At 36.0% G+C, this 15,817-nt stretch overlaps 1 long non-coding RNA gene across 1 annotated transcript; it reads left to right on the top strand.

Annotated features, from left to right (window-relative positions):
* The first annotated feature begins 1,420 nt into the window (after positions 1 to 1,420).
* Positions 1,421 to 12,364, top strand: LOC110349444 (uncharacterized). The gene is made up of 3 exons (XR_002395400.2): positions 1,421 to 1,609; positions 5,905 to 5,995; positions 12,196 to 12,364. It is a non-coding gene; the product is annotated as an uncharacterized LOC110349444 (long non-coding RNA).
* The last annotated feature ends 3,453 nt before the right edge of the window (positions 12,365 to 15,817 follow it).

The following is a 15,817-nucleotide window of genomic DNA, read 5'->3' as shown; positions in this document are numbered from 1 at the left end:
CACGTGTGGTATGTGAGTCTCCACGCAGCTGTGATTCATTGTGCATGGACTAGGAAACTCACTCATGCTGGACCAATTCTATGTTTTTCTTGGAAATTTGGCACTTAAAATTGCTAAATTTTAAATTTAATCTTAAATAAAGAGTGGTCAGAGAGGACATAGAGCAGTTGTTTCCACATGGGGTTGTGTCACTCACCACAGGTGCAGATATGTCAAATAATCCTCAGATTCTCAGGCAAAGAGAATCAATTTGCATACCTTCATCCTCTACAGATATTCTTTCTTAAAGTTGGTGTGTCTAAAAAAACCCAGTAAATAATTATGCTTTGCTCTGATCTTTATTTTCATACAAAGAAAGAAAGAAGCCTCACTCAGTCTTCTTGAGTATGACAATGTGGATCATTCCAGAGTGTGAAACAGCTAGGTTTGGTTTCACAACTGGAAATACTGGTGTTGGCACTGAGAAAGTGAATGCCTAATGATTGCGTAAGAAATCCTCTTGCAGATCATGGAATTTTTTGTATTAAGTTGAATACAAACTATGAAGAAACTAACAGTTTCCTTTGATGATTCATTAAAAATAGTATTTGAAAGAATATAATAATCTTTGTCAGGTAATGACATGACATATGTCATATGAGGTAAATAATGAATGCAATAATGATTGCAAAGAATTGCCTAGTGTTGCTGAATCAGAACCACCTCTAGGATCTGTTAATAGCTTATGTGAATAAGCTTTCTCAGCACTTATGTTGAAAAGATGAAAACAGAAAAAATAACTGTCATTGTTATCGAACACTATCATGTTAAAAATAATAGCATTTCATCAATCATATGAATTATTAATAAAAAACTAAAAAATCAGAAATGCTTTCTTTCTACCCATTTCATTAAGAAATAAATTTTCAATGAAGTTTATATTTTCAAGATTGAAAATTGTCAAAATTTATTTGTTGTTTTAATCAAATGACTACAACTAATTATAACAGACTATTCCAAGAAAATGTTAATTTAGTAGTTAGAAATTTATAATCAAAGAGACTGAAACATTAAATTTATATGCCCAGTTTTCTTATAGAAATACATTAATGGATAACAAATAAACATAAAAATATTTACTGACCCAGTATAAAGTTTTATGATGGAAAATGAAAGATACCTAAGAAAAAGAGGAAGGGTGTATAATTTTTATTTATAAAGAAAAGTTTAAAAAGTGGAATGAGGTGTTAAATCTTTATGACATTCAGATCAGGCTAGATAGTTTTAAAGTGGCGTAGGAGTTTTATTGTATAGTAACATATTTGCAAGAGCCAGAAAGTTATCTTTTCACAACTACTTAAATGTATGATGAAAAATCCTATGTGACAACTTGAAAATTCTTACGGAGATCGATGAGGCAATGTCTGAAAACCTCTGCTCCAGAGAAGGTCTCTTGTGAAACTGGCAGGGCACAGGACCCATGGGGAGCTTCCCTTCGAAAACTGCGGCATTGACAGCCAGAAGAGCACTCTAGAAGGCAGATACTTGCAGCAGGCAAGTTAAGAAAACAAGCTCTGTGTTTGAACCCCTGGCAGGCCGCATGTTCTGAGGATGACATGGGACAAGTAAGGTACTGATTTATGCCAGTTTCCTGATCTGAAAAATGGGGAAAATGTGGTACCTACTTCAAAAAGTTATTTAAAAACTTTAATTAAGAGTGCCTAACATGAATTAGACACCCAAAATATTGGTACTGTATTGTTGTGGTGAAGAAATTGACTCTAATTAAAAGAGATTAGAAGTAGGGAAAATATTAGAATGTTTTCAGCAACTTCTTGATAAAACAACTTAAAAACTGCACTAACTGGGGTTATCTTTCAGAAAATAGAAACTACTGAGTTGTAATCTTATAAAAGAAAACCTAAATGCAGCAACAATTACAGATGAAACCAGTACTTGGGAAAGTTACCAGGATTAGATGATGTTATGACCAATTTCTTTGAAATCTTCAGAGAAGGGAAAGTATTAGGTTTTTAGGAATTGCTTCTGAGAAATGGTAAGAATCTGATTTCTGTGTCGACCCTAGCTTTAACAGCAGCTTAAACTGTCACAGATGGGAGTCATTTACACACGTCAGCTCATTTATGATAAATTTCCCATGTAAAATATAATTTAAAAGTTAAAGTTTACTAGAGGCCTACAGCCATGTTTCTTTAATGGGTTGAAAACCATTAACAGAAACATAGCATATCACATGGGTATTGAGAATTTCTGACCTGAGAGGTAAGAAATGCAGGATATTTTTATATAGGAAAACTCACTATGTATAGCTGTCAGTGACCCTAAAATTAATCTATAAATAGAGTGTTACTCAGGTAAAAAATTTAATATCGATTCTCAATTTAATTGAATTAAATTTATCAGTACGGGCAAACTGTCCTTGATTTTCACATAGATATGATACGTGCACTTACATTTTTATTTTAATAACTTTTTATGTCATTTCCCAAGAGTCCAAATAGAGACTCATGCGCAGTATGACAGCCATTAGCTACAATGTTGAGAGGGACCATTGTGGTATATTATTTATCTAGATAAATAATGTACTATCCTTTAATCAAGCAGAGAGGTAGATATTGATTTATTGATGATTGGATATTTTACTAAAGAAAGAAGGCGAGTTAAAACTAATACAATTTTAATTTGCTTAAAATCTATATTTCTGTTTTTAAGGATATTTATACACATAAACTATCTCAGAAGATATATATATCTAAATGTCAACAGATGAGGCTTTGGTTTTTCTTTTTTACTGTATATTAGATACAGTACAGCATTGCGATTTTATTCCAACAAGAATACAGATTTTTAAATTTAAAGTACAAGTCAAGTCTGGGGAAAAATCATGAATTTGGTAGTGACGATTGGAAAAACATGTGTCTCTCTACCTAGAATTAGAGTCATAAAGACATAGACTAGTGAGAGGCCCAGGTGAGAGAAGGTATTTCCTTAGGACAACTTGTCTTGCTGGTAGTCAGTGTTCGACCTTGTTAGACTAGGTTCATCCTCATTTCACTAAAGCCACACCATCTCTCCTGCCGTTGAATGCTTCGACTTACGTATAAGATCCTACATTTATCTCATTTCATGTTATCCCTAAATTGCCTTCTCTTGACTGAATCAAGATGATGTGGGGACTTTTAGGCAACCAAACAACAAAGTTTCTGCCTAATTTTATGGCACCTTCTATATTTAAGTTATTGCTTAGACATTTTCACTGTGTAGATCAATAGATAAAAGTCTGAGCTTTGTATCAAAAGTCTCTGTTTCAAAGATGTCACCTTTTATAAGTCCTGCCTCTCAGCGCAGGGAGCTTTGGGGGACATCTTTGAAAGGTGACAGGATGATGGGAGGTCCTCAGGTGGCTGTCACGAGGAGGTGGGTCTATATGAAGAAGTGGGTCACTAGGGCTGGGACCTGGAAGGGTTTCTCCCCCTGCCGGGCTCCACCCTCTCCTTCCTGGTTGCCATGAGATGAGCAGCTTTTCCTCACCCAGGCCCTTTCTGCCATGTGGTTTCTGTGTTTGAGCGAAACATAGACTGAAACTTCTAAACTGCAGGCTGAAATTGACCTGTCCTTTAAATTGTGGGTGTCAGGTGTTTTGTCTCAGCAACTAGGAAAGTGACTAAGAAAGATATTAATGGAAATTAGGCTTTCACACAACTGTGACGGCAGCCTTTTATCCATGGGGTGGTTTTTGGTTCCTAACTTTACTTTTGTTGGTCCATCTTCCAGACACTTGGTCTGGTCTTCCATTCTGAACCCACCCAGAAGCATCCATTGTAAGCTGTAGTTCTTCCCCAGCTTCCCCAGCATCTGCCCCAAATTCCCTATGCAACCCTTAGATTTGTTCCTCACCCTCCATTGAAGTTCTCTGTCTGATTGTCCTTCTCTCACTTGTCCATCTACCTACCTACCTTCCATCTGTGTTATTTTTTTCCTGTAAAGAGTACTGCCCTTTTTCACACAGATATAAACACACAATTTTTAATTTAATAACTTTGTATGTTATTTCCCAAAAGAGTCCAAACTGGGAAACTCAAACCTTTCCATACACTTACTCCAAACAGAGAACAAAATTTCTATCAACCCGCAAGACTTGGGGAAGTAGTTTAGGGCACATCAACAAACATGAAATGTCGATGTATACTAAATATTAATCACTGGAGTCCCTTGTTTTAACTGTATAATTGAATCCTTGCAGAATTTCACTTTATGGCATGTTTATTTTATATAAAATTATTGTTTCAAGTATGAAAAAATGATTCATTCACTTCACCAAATCTTTAGTCAATCAATTCCTCCAGATGTGCTGTGTCAATAATGTTACTTTCCATGTGTCCTTACATCTCTACAGCACTGTGTTTGTGGTTAACTCTCAGCATTTGTGGGGGTAACATGTGAGAAAAAAGCATATTGTGTGCAAAAGCTTCTTCCTAGGATTTCTGTGCCTCGTGAAAACTGAACTTCAAAGAGGCCATTTCAGTGCCTTATGAAATTAATCACCGGAAGGAATTGCTGCAGGTTTTTAAAGAAACAGAAGTTCTAAGAGAGTGCTAATGCTCTGCTAGAATGAGCATTAGTAGGCAGGTAAATCAGTCATGCAAAATGAAATTATGTATGCACCTATTAAAGATTACCTTCTTGCTAAATAAATGAAAATTTTCATGATGGACATATTGCTTATAATTGAAAGTCCTTGATTGCAAGGTGTATAATGACAGCAGGAACTCAAGGCAACCAGTTTGAATAAATTATTTCAAAAAATACATTAAAATGCAGATTTAAAAAGGATTTTTTTCTTCCAAGTGTTTGAAATCAGAAACATAAACAGGGTAAAATAAATCTTTTGGTGCTAAATAATCTTAAAGAGTAAATTCTTGTTTCTTGTTAATATAGATGCAATTCTTTCAAAGTATTAGTTTAAATAATTTAGCATGTGTGACCTAAATAATTTATAATTACAGGTTAGATCACAGATGTTTACCCTAGTAAACCATTTATGTGAAACAAGAAAAGGCATACAGTACTTTGTTCGATAAAGGTGAAGAGGGAACTACAGGGTAAAAATCTGAGGCTATACACGTAAAAAAAAGGAAAATCCATTTGGATCCAAATTTAGGGACTCCGGTACCGGTTGAGGATTTAAATGACAATTTGTTTGCCAGTGCAGCCAGCATTTATGCTGAAAGTGACAACTGTGAATGATTCACCCAGTGAAATGTTCTCTCTCTCTCTCTCTCTCTCTCTCTCTCTCTCTCTCAGAAGCATTAGAATAAGGTAAGGAAATTCCTCCAGATCTTAAGCACTAAATGGGTTGTATAAGCAATGGCTGATATTGGTTATTAACCAATGACAACAATTCTCTTCTTTAAGTCCTACCTACCCGTCTGACTGGGCAGTTTCCTCACTGTATTCAGTGTCTTCCTCATTCTTGATCCTCCCATCATTCTGTGCTTTTTCTTCCTGTCCATTTGGGTGAAAGGAAGTAACTTTGCTTAAGCAACTGTCATGTCACATTGGCACTGGAAGCTCGCAAGGAGAGCATTAAATGTCGTATTTCTGCTGAGCTGTGTGCTAAACTGCCCAAGCCAGCTCCAGTCAGATGCCTTAGGAAATAATGGTAATAAAACTAAATGGGAAAGAACTCCAGGCTTCCTTATGTACTCTATTTTTTCTCCAGGAAGAATTTTGCTTCACATACAAGATTTCTCTGTCCCAGCATGTCCTCTTTTTGCCAAAGTCCCCTCTTGTTGAGTGACAATGAGTTCAAATGATGCAGTCAGTTACTTCTGACCTCTCATTTCATTTCATTTTGTCACAAGTGACAGGTCTTTAAGCTGAACCATTTTTCTTTTTGTGCAGGACAGGTGACCTTCAGAATGAAGGTGAAGTTTTCAATGCAAAAACCTACTAAGAAGTAAATGATTTGTTCAAGATTTTCTTCTTATTTCATGTAAGCTTACTGCTGTGGCTTCAATATAATTTTTACTCAGTTTAATGTGGAGTTAATAGGTAGGCTTTATTTTTCTGCTTGGCTAATTTTATTTCTGTTCATTCAACCAAGTTGTTATGTCTTTTCCTTTTGTTTTATTCTTTTTGATTTATACATTTGCTTTGAGTGAAAGAGACTTTAGGTGGGCGAGATTGTTGTTTGAAACATTCTCTTAAAGTGTTTTAATAATATCTTAAATAATATTTATGTTTCTAAAGACAATTAAGGTAAGTAAGGTTGACATTTTGACTTGCTTTATAGCACATCAAGTTTCTTCCCTGTTTTTGGAGCTTCCTATGAATTTGGTTTCTGAAGGCCACCGCTAGGGGTCACCCTTCCATATTTTAAAGTTTCAGTCATTGCTCTGATCCTGTTGACAGTCCATTAATCTCAGAGGAAAGCAAGCAATTTTATAAAGAAAGTCAAAAGACTTTAAGATTGTGAATCATTTTGCTCTCATACTTTCCCTGTCATGAAGCACAAAGTTGCACCAGAATTTAATGAAGAAGGGAATGGTTTGTTTTTTTTTTTGACAAAAAATTATTTTGAGAATAAAAATTAACTCAGTTTGAAGCAGGGCTTTTAAGACAACAAGCATTATAGGGTATAACATATAGGGTATTACTTGAAATAATTCAATGTAAAAGTGAGTTTTTCAGTTAATAATGTACTTATGGATATAATTATGAATTTGCGTAATAAAACAATACAAATACCATCATTAAATAAAAGGGGAACAGTTAGGTAATTAAGGATTAGGTATATCATAATTGTGGGTTTATAAAATTTATCAGAGAATGAAGTTATAGGGAAAATATATGCTAAGTCACATAATGGTTTTCATGATCCATTTGGGGTGTATGTGCTTGAGTCTGAAAGAGTATTTTCATATATAATAGTGCAAAGACAGACACTATAGGATATCAGTCAGTGTACTTAGACTTGCTCTAAGTTTAAATTTTAATATAAATCTTAATAGTTTTATCAGAAAACATAAGTCTGCCCCATTTCTCCTCCACTGGAATATTTCAAGCACAATGTGACTCTAAAGACGGTCATCATTCTTTTCAACTGCCTTAGACTTTGTTTCTTTTCTTTTAAGAACTCTTGCTTTTGCCCTCTTTTTCCACACACTTTTCCCTTGTTTGGATTGCGTTTCCACTGATCTTTCATCCATCCTGGTGAGACAGAACTAATCTCTGTTGCTAAGTGCTTGTTAGGTACCGCACGCCAAGTCTTCAGGGCATCTTCATTTTGTAGATGAGGAAACCAAACGGCACTTTAAGTAGAGCAGTAGAGACAGGATCTTAATGAAGGCCAGTGGGCTGGAGCACAAACACTTGTCTCCAAGTTCTAGGTGAGGCTGTGCTTGCCAGCTGACCACAAAATCACGTATCAGTTGCACAGCATGCATGCATAGGTACCCCCAAAACTCATATCTGAACATTAGTATATACAGTTATTGGAAGCTTCTGAAATGGGGATATAATTGCAAAGAGATGATTTTAGTAGTGACCTTTTGGATACAGCAGTGGGATCAGCAGGGCAGCTCACTGAAAACTCGTCCATCACACAACACCCTACATTCTTCCCACAACTTAGAGACAAGAACCTCATTGAGGTGGTTAAAACGGAGCCACCATTTACCATTGTAAAACTTTGGTGAAGGAATCCTACTCCTTGGGCATGAAGATGATCTCCTGTGAAAGAGGATTTAATGCATTCAACTTTTTCTTCAGCTTTTCCTAAATCCAGAAGAAGAATAACTATCTCCTTTGTGTGTACAACTGTAGCGACTTGTGTACATATATTACTAGTGTAAACTCATGACTTCAGAATTATATCTCCAGCTGCGGGCACCGAAGCTGAGACTGTCTTATTCTTCCTGACATCTTGCAAAAGTTCCACGGTGTCAGACACACGAGAAGCAGAAACAGCGGGCACAAAGAAGTGCTTTCTAGTGCTTTCTGTTCCTTAAAAAGGAACACAGGAGATTCAAATCCTACTGCTCAACCCCAGTAAGGCAGGAATCGGGACTGGGGGATATGGGATGCTATGCGAGGCAGGAACAGCCAGTACCAGTGATTAGGGATGCGGTAGGGGACCAAAATGGCCTAAAGTGAATTGCAGGAAAGGAAGCCAAGTGGTAAGACTCGCCTTCAGAAACCTAACTCTTCATTTTGTTTCCCTGCTCAGGCGCTGGGTCTGGGACTGAGGGATGGTTCTCTCGCAATCTAGATGCCTACGGAGGCATCTGCCACTCCACATCCGCACCTGCTGCTTTTGTTTATGCTGCATCCATGTAGTTAGGAAATCTACGGTTTCCTATGTTTGCCCACAAACAGTGAGAATTTCTGAAGCTCAGAAGCTCTGTCAGAGACTTCTGAGGCCGCGGAGGCCTGCATTTGCACTGGCTGTCCTCTGTCCTTCTAGCCCACCCGTCTCACTGCTCTTCCCAGAGCCCATCCTCTCCACCCCAAGCAGCCCATGAGCAGCTGGGGAGGGAAGAAAGCAATGAGCAGGGAGACTGACGTGATGGATGTGCTTGTGTGCTGGCATTGCGCTCTTCCGCGTTTGGGGCGCGTTCAAGTGCTCTTCTCTCATGAGGAGCTTTTATGGGGTCCTCCCAGACCCCCCACTTCCACCTCATCTTGTGGATGATCTCCCATCTGCATTTCTCTTGACAGGGAAAGTTTCTTGTTTGCTTTTACATTTAAACTTGCAAGCAAATGATTTCGTTAAAGTGTCTTAGCTTGATGTGAAAGAAAAGGAACAGATTCTCTTTCTCTTGGGTGACTCTGGAGAAGCACAGCACATTAACTTCCCCCAAATTTGCTAGTAAATTCCTGTAACATTTTTATACACTGGGTGAGGATTTTATGCACTCAGAACTTAGAGGAAAAAAAACCAGTTGCGTTCACCATTTCCTGCAAATTTCATTGGCATCCTTGCATTCAACTTTGATAGTAGTCTTAAAGGTTTGCAATAAAAGAAAGGTTAATGTTTTGCTAATCAAGTTATGACTTGTATGAATAGGCTGAAAAAAGAACTGAACTTCACGTAGTTAAAATACTTGTCTAATGTCACATATCCAGCAAATGGCAGAATTCACTTGTTTAAAAAATGTGATAATATGTATAACATAAATGTTATATATTAACCACTGTAAGAGTTCAATTCTCTGGCATTGGCTGGCTCCCCAGCACTGTGCAGGGAATGTACTTGAACCAAAGCTGCTCCTTGTCCAGGTTGTACATATTGTGTGAGAGGTGATTTTTATGCTGGCTTTTGTGACATTCTAGGTTTTATGAGAGGCACATCAGGATTTTCACATTCCCTCACTTTGCCCAGCCCTCTGCTTAGATCCAAGCCTCTCCTCTGTGATTAACAGGATTTCTTATATAAGTATTTCACTTTTGGTTTCTATTAAAAACTAATGTACTTTATCTTCCTCCAGTTCCAATTGCTCCTTTCTACCCAGTCTTTATCCATTCCTCCTAGGGTTTTCTTCATGTCTCTTTCAACTTACAAGATAGTTAAAAACAAAACCAAAAAATTTTGAATTATTTGTAAGGATAAATTTAATTAATATCAATTTTCTAACTCCAGACTCTAAAGTCTCTCATTTCTAAAAGTTTAACCATATTTTCATCTTACAATTAAATAATTCGGCTAATGATTTTATAGGACTCCTATTGTGTTCTGATTAACTGGTTTATCTATTATGGTAAATAATTCCTTTTGGTTCTTGATGTTTTTGTTTGTCCACTTCTTTGGTTTATTTGTTCATGTTGTGCTCAGCTGGGTGCTCCCAGTCTCTGAATTCTCTGGCCACACAGATGTGGGCTCCTGACCATGGACTAACTCTTCTGTCTTCTTAACTGAGGAAGGGTGGTTATATAAACCAGGCAGGGCAGTGTGGGAGTCTCTCTCCTTCCCAGTAGGAGTCTGGCTGTGACAGGGCTGGGTAGCATCTGAGTGAGGACCACAGATTCTCACTCATTGCCTGGGTCAAATATTTTCATGCATCCACTCAAAAATATTCATTGAGTTCTGCACCAAGTAGTGTTTTAGGCAACAGAATGAAAGCAGAGAATATAACAGACAAAACCTTCTGACCTGGAAGAATTTCATTGTATCAAAACTCAGTATGCAAACCTATTTATTCACTCAATAATTGCACTTTTAGAAATTTATCTTGCAGAAAAACTTGCAAAAGTGCACTGAGGTTTATACAAAATGATATCTGTTGTCCTGCTGTTAGTCAAGCAAAAAATTGGAAACAACTAGAAGTTCATCAATATAGGACTGGCTGAATAAATTATGATATTCATTGTGCAAAACCTTTTGTAGCTATTAAAAACAATGAGGTAGATTATAACTGTATTCAGGCATAAATGATTTTCCCATGTATAAGGTATATTTGTAAAAGAAATTTTGCCAACATGTTAAAAAAGTTTGCTCTGCAGGTGAAATTATGACAGATTTTTCATTTCTCTATGTATTTCTAAGTGGTTTAAAGGGGTTTTCCCCCCTCAGGAGCATGTATTGTTTTTCCAAACATAATTTTTAAAATGAGATACAAAAATGTACAATATTACTAGTAATCAAAGAAATTCAAATTGAAATGTGAGGTATGATTGTCGTCTTTCAATTGGGTTTAAAAATCAAGAAAGAAACCCAACACAATATGGGCAAATATGGGGGAAAATAGACAATAACACCTGGGGTTCTGGTGGCCCCGCTATCTGCGCAGGATGGCGATTCCTCGGCGAGAGGAGACTGTCAGGCGGCTCGTGGCTGTAAGCAGCGCTGCTCCCTGGGGCTCAGCATCATCCTCTTCTGTACAAACTGTCAGACTTAGAAGTGATGCCCAGCTGGGCTAGCCCGTCGAGTCCATTGCAGGGGGGCATTGATGGACCATCAGGAAACAAGCAAGCTGCCCGCTCTGTGTCTGTTATCTGAGACAGAGGTCAGTGATAGGGAGGGAAAGGACCGTGTTGTAGGATTCCCAAGGGTGGTGAATAGCAAGGTCTTCAGGAGAGAGAGCTTTCTTGGTTGCGCCCAGGATGCAGATTCCAGAGAGGGCAGGGACAGGTTCCATGTGGGAAGGGGAGGGGCTGCAGGGAGGAGCAGGAAGCCTGGAAGATGGGAGGAGAATCCAGTAAGGCTCCACAGAAATGTCGACCACTGCACTAGCCCAATAACAGCAGGAGCGATAATCAGGACGCTCAAACTTGAAGACTTCAGAGTCCTTCTAAGGTAGGTATCGCACTACATTTCCATTGTAATCACTGGAGACAGCCAGTGACAAAGACTCAGGTATCACAGCCAAAACGTCGACCTGGAATTTGTCTTAAGGAAAACTATTTGGCACAGCCACAGATTTATGAGCAGGAATGGTTATTACAAAGTGCAGAAGTAATCTAAAGTCCAGTAATAAGGGATTGCTGAGAAGTGTTTATGACATTGTTATGGTACTGGGTATGGGGTGTCTGAAGAGTAGTCTTGAAGGTATTTTCTGCTGGGGAAAATTGACAAAATAAGCAAAAAACAAAAAACAAGGCTTTAATCAATGTACTCATTTTTTAAAGAAATCTTTAAAAATTACCTATGTATTAACATAACTGAAAGGATATATGTAAATGTTAACGGGTTATTCTGGATAGATGGAAATTTCTTATCAGTGATATTTTCCTTTTCACACTTTTCTGCACTCCTAAATTATTTTATAACACATACTACCTTTATAATTAGAAAATTTTATAATCCAAATTCTTCCTCTTATGTGACTGTCTTCATAATAGTTTCTTCCTAGCTTAATGTGAGTCAATGATTTTAGGTTTCCTAATGTATGTTTTTAAGTTTGTCCTCTTTTGTAGTCACAAAGAACATAATAATGTCATAAAATGTTTGCAAAAATATTTTAGCTTTTTTAAACTAAGGAGAACGGTATGTGTGGATTGTAAGTATACTCTATAAAATAGAGCTAATATCATTAGTCTATAAACTCTCAGAAATAAGTAAAATTGATTCATGCAAGAATTCTCCCCAAAAGCCTGACTCAGAAACAAGTCTGTATTTATTGTCTACTATCACAATCATCATCATCAGCAGCAGTATTAATATATTATTGTTTCTTCTTTTGTTTTCATTGACAGAGAGCTATCAATTCAGTCTGCCCCCAACTGGCTGCAGAGATACTGGGGAGTGACAGAGCCACTGTTCAACAATTTTTATTTCCCATCTTATAAAAATTTTCAGATCTTTAACAACCAGAGCGATAAAATTTGTTACCAAAATCCTTATGGATAAAACACTATTACATTCTGTTTGGCTCTTCATTTTAATCGGTTGGTGAAGAAAGCTGTCACCTCCTTGGCAAAGTGTGCTAAGGCCTGCTGATTTTTATTCTTTCATAAGCTTTCTTCTTGACAGAGTCAGATTTTGCTCAAATTCATCCATGAAGTAAACAAAGTAGAAAGCAATTCTGAATACTTCTGCATTCCGCTCAGATCCACACTTTGGATAACTTGGATAAACAGATAAATTAAGGAAAAGACAAGCAAATACAAAAGACACAAAAATGTTACTACATGTTTACAGTAAAAGTTTCTTACACCCACGACCACACTCCAAAAATTCAGAGGAAACCTGGGTTTTCACCGTCAACTATTAAAAATATTTTCAGATTGCAATGTTTCTAAGTAAACACCACACCACTACCAATTCCTCTATGACATCTTACTACACAGAGGTGAGGATAAGAAAGATTGCCAACCCATTCTGGTTATTTATTTATTTTTGGCTGGGTGAATTGAGATACACAATCTTAGTTGAAAAGATAATTTTCACATTTATTTTTTGTACTTCATTTACATCAAAAATGTATTGTTTAGCCAAGTCAAGTTTATTATTATTGTACAAAGGTACAAAGTTAAAAATAGTTATTAAAATGCATATTCTTTTTATAATTATTAGCCTGGTACACCATAGGTAAGAAATACATAATTTCAATGGAATAAATTGCTAATTTTTTTTTTTTTTGAGACAGGGTCTCCTTGTGTAGGTCTGGCTGGCCCTGAACTCACTATGTGGCCCAGGCTGGCCATGAACTTGCAGTGCCCTCCTGCCTCAGCCTCCTGAGTGCTGGGATTACAGGCATGTGGCACCACACCCAGCTTAAATTGCTAATTTTGAAAAGTTTCTCACGAGACTGAGATTGACAAAATTTTCAGTGTGTGTTATTTATTAACAAGAAATAATTATCAAATGACTTTTGGTTATATTCAAGAGCTATACTTTATATATAGATATATGAAAACTTAAAATGTAAAAAGTGGTACCAAGCTAAATTTAAATTTATTTATATTCAGAATATAGAACTTTTACATCTCACCATTTCTGATCTAAAACTTCTAAAAATTAAAGACAGAAATGTTAATTTCTGGGTTGTGAACCTCAAGATTATTGGACTGTCCAAGCAGTGTTAATAGCTCTTTAGAGCTAATACATTAAAAGTTATTTCTGATTTGTTATGTACATACAACTGAAATTAATATAGTCATCTCTAGAAATTTCACTTGATTTAATTTATTTGTGTTTGCTTTGCAAAATCTAAAGCAAGTTTTTAATGGCAATTTAAGAAAATGTTAAAAAAATAATTGATCTCAATCATGTATAAATTGTTACTATTTCCAAAAATGGTTGAAATAAACATCCTTAGTTAACACAAAAATTATCAAATTACACTAAAATTTAAATACCAGATGCTTTTATAATTTACACTTCATATTGTAAAGACATAAACGTAAAAGGATAGAAAAAAATAGGCCACAAAAACCCTAAAAGAAATTTGTGATATTTGACAATATATCCTTTTAAAGCATAAAGGACTATTCAACATGAAAAGGTACTAAAATTGCTATAAAATTGATAAATGAAAAAATCCAGCAATAAGTAATATATTTAATAATTCATCTCAAGGTGACAAAATAAATAGTAAAGATATAGAACATCAATGTGTTTGATCTAATAAGCAGACGCTAATGCTCTTTAAGGTATCTTTATGGGCTCCACTCAGACACACTCAGATATTTATCATTCACTGTTACAGTCTCTTTGCTATACAGGTATTCCACCCATGATCTAGCTCTTGGCTATTTTCTATTTGTTTATACCTGTATTGAAATAATACCAGCATAGTTGCTAAACATTTTTACATAATAGTAGGGCACTATCATCACCTTGTTATTTGTCAAAGTTTTTTGCCCACTGGTGAACCATTGTTTATCTACATGAGTTTAGGAATTCAAGTTCCACAAAGTTCTGTTAGAATTTTGAAATTACACGAAAACTAAAAATTATTTTCTGATGCAATTGCAATTAAATCCCATTTTCTTTTATGTTTTCTTATGGAAGATTACATATATAGGACTATTTTTCAAATGATCATAATTCTATCATAATGTTGGATTGCCTTTGGTTTCCTAATTACACAATGTTTCCTAAATGTATGGCTCATGGAAAGATGTCAGCTCATGGTTGGATGACAACAGGATGGAAACATCATGGCAGAGGAATGCTCCTCAATTCATGACACCTGGAAAAAACATCTGAGTAAAAAGGTTCCAGTGACCAGATATAATCCCCAAGGTCACAGCCCCATGACCCACGCAGACATCCTGAGAAGTAGGCTTTACTAATCTCCCAAGTGTCTCCTAAGTCAACCAATTTGATAATCAAGATTGACCATCACAAACTCATTCCCTTTTCTTTTTTGTTAAAATGACTGAAGCCACTGATATCGTGTTCAATAGGGTGGGGACAGCAGGCCTACTTGTTCTCTTTGTAAATTCAATGTCGGTATCATTGTGATTCCTATGCATTTTTGTAAGATATCTATCATTTTTCAGGATATAATTATTTGCTTGCAATTTAATTTTCTTAGTTTTTGGTTAATTATGAGTGCTCTTTTTGAAAGGAAGAAAATAAGGAAGGAAGAAAGGAAAATAAGGAAAGGAAGAAAATAAGGATTTTTGAGGAAAAATTAACTGGGTACCTAATTCCATATACTTAGCAAATATCCAATATACTTCTATAAAAATCTGTACCTTCCTATTTCTGATAGAAGTTTGCTAAAAATTTTCATCATTTTTTTTTTATAAAATGGAGTACTATTCAGCAAAGAGAAAACTAGAAACAGAAAGAGAAACTAGAGACATTTATAGCTAAATGGATGCATATTGAGGCCTTACTCTTAAGTGAAATAAATAGGACACACATGTGTAAATACCAAATAGTTTCTCTGGTGTGGGAAACTGGAAGTGTAAATAAGAATTAAAATGATTAAAATGACTAATTGATAATTTGAAATAGGAAGAAAAGGTCCAAAGGGGTAGGGAAAGTGGAGAGGAAGGGGAAAGGAAAGAAGGGAAAGGAAAAATTACAAGAAAAGGAAAAAATGGCAACAAAGTCTCTGTAAATAGGGAAGGGTGGAGGGGGGTAAAGGGAGGACAGGGAAATGGGGAAAAATTAACCAAGATACGTCATGTAAAGGTACAAGCACCCAATGATAAATGTAAACGTATTGTATACCTCAAATGTGTCAATAAAAGAATTTAAGCAAAAAAATTTTTTCTTTGGATTTAGCAGATAAATATTGTCTTTTGGCTTACTCATAAATTAATATAAGTAAATAAATATATTTTTAATTCAAATCTATTTCTTTTAGTATTTGTTTTCCACCACACAATAATAAAAATCTGAACATGTTATGGCCAG

Source organism: Heterocephalus glaber, unplaced genomic scaffold, assembly GCF_053883595.1.
Source record: "Heterocephalus glaber isolate CG9 unplaced genomic scaffold, H.glaber_assembly_v1.0 deba00001550, whole genome shotgun sequence".
In the NCBI taxonomy this organism is placed as follows: domain Eukaryota; kingdom Metazoa; phylum Chordata; class Mammalia; order Rodentia; family Bathyergidae; genus Heterocephalus; species Heterocephalus glaber.
The sequence above is the reverse complement of the archived record's forward strand: the minus strand, read 5'-3'. Positions and strand labels throughout refer to the sequence as shown.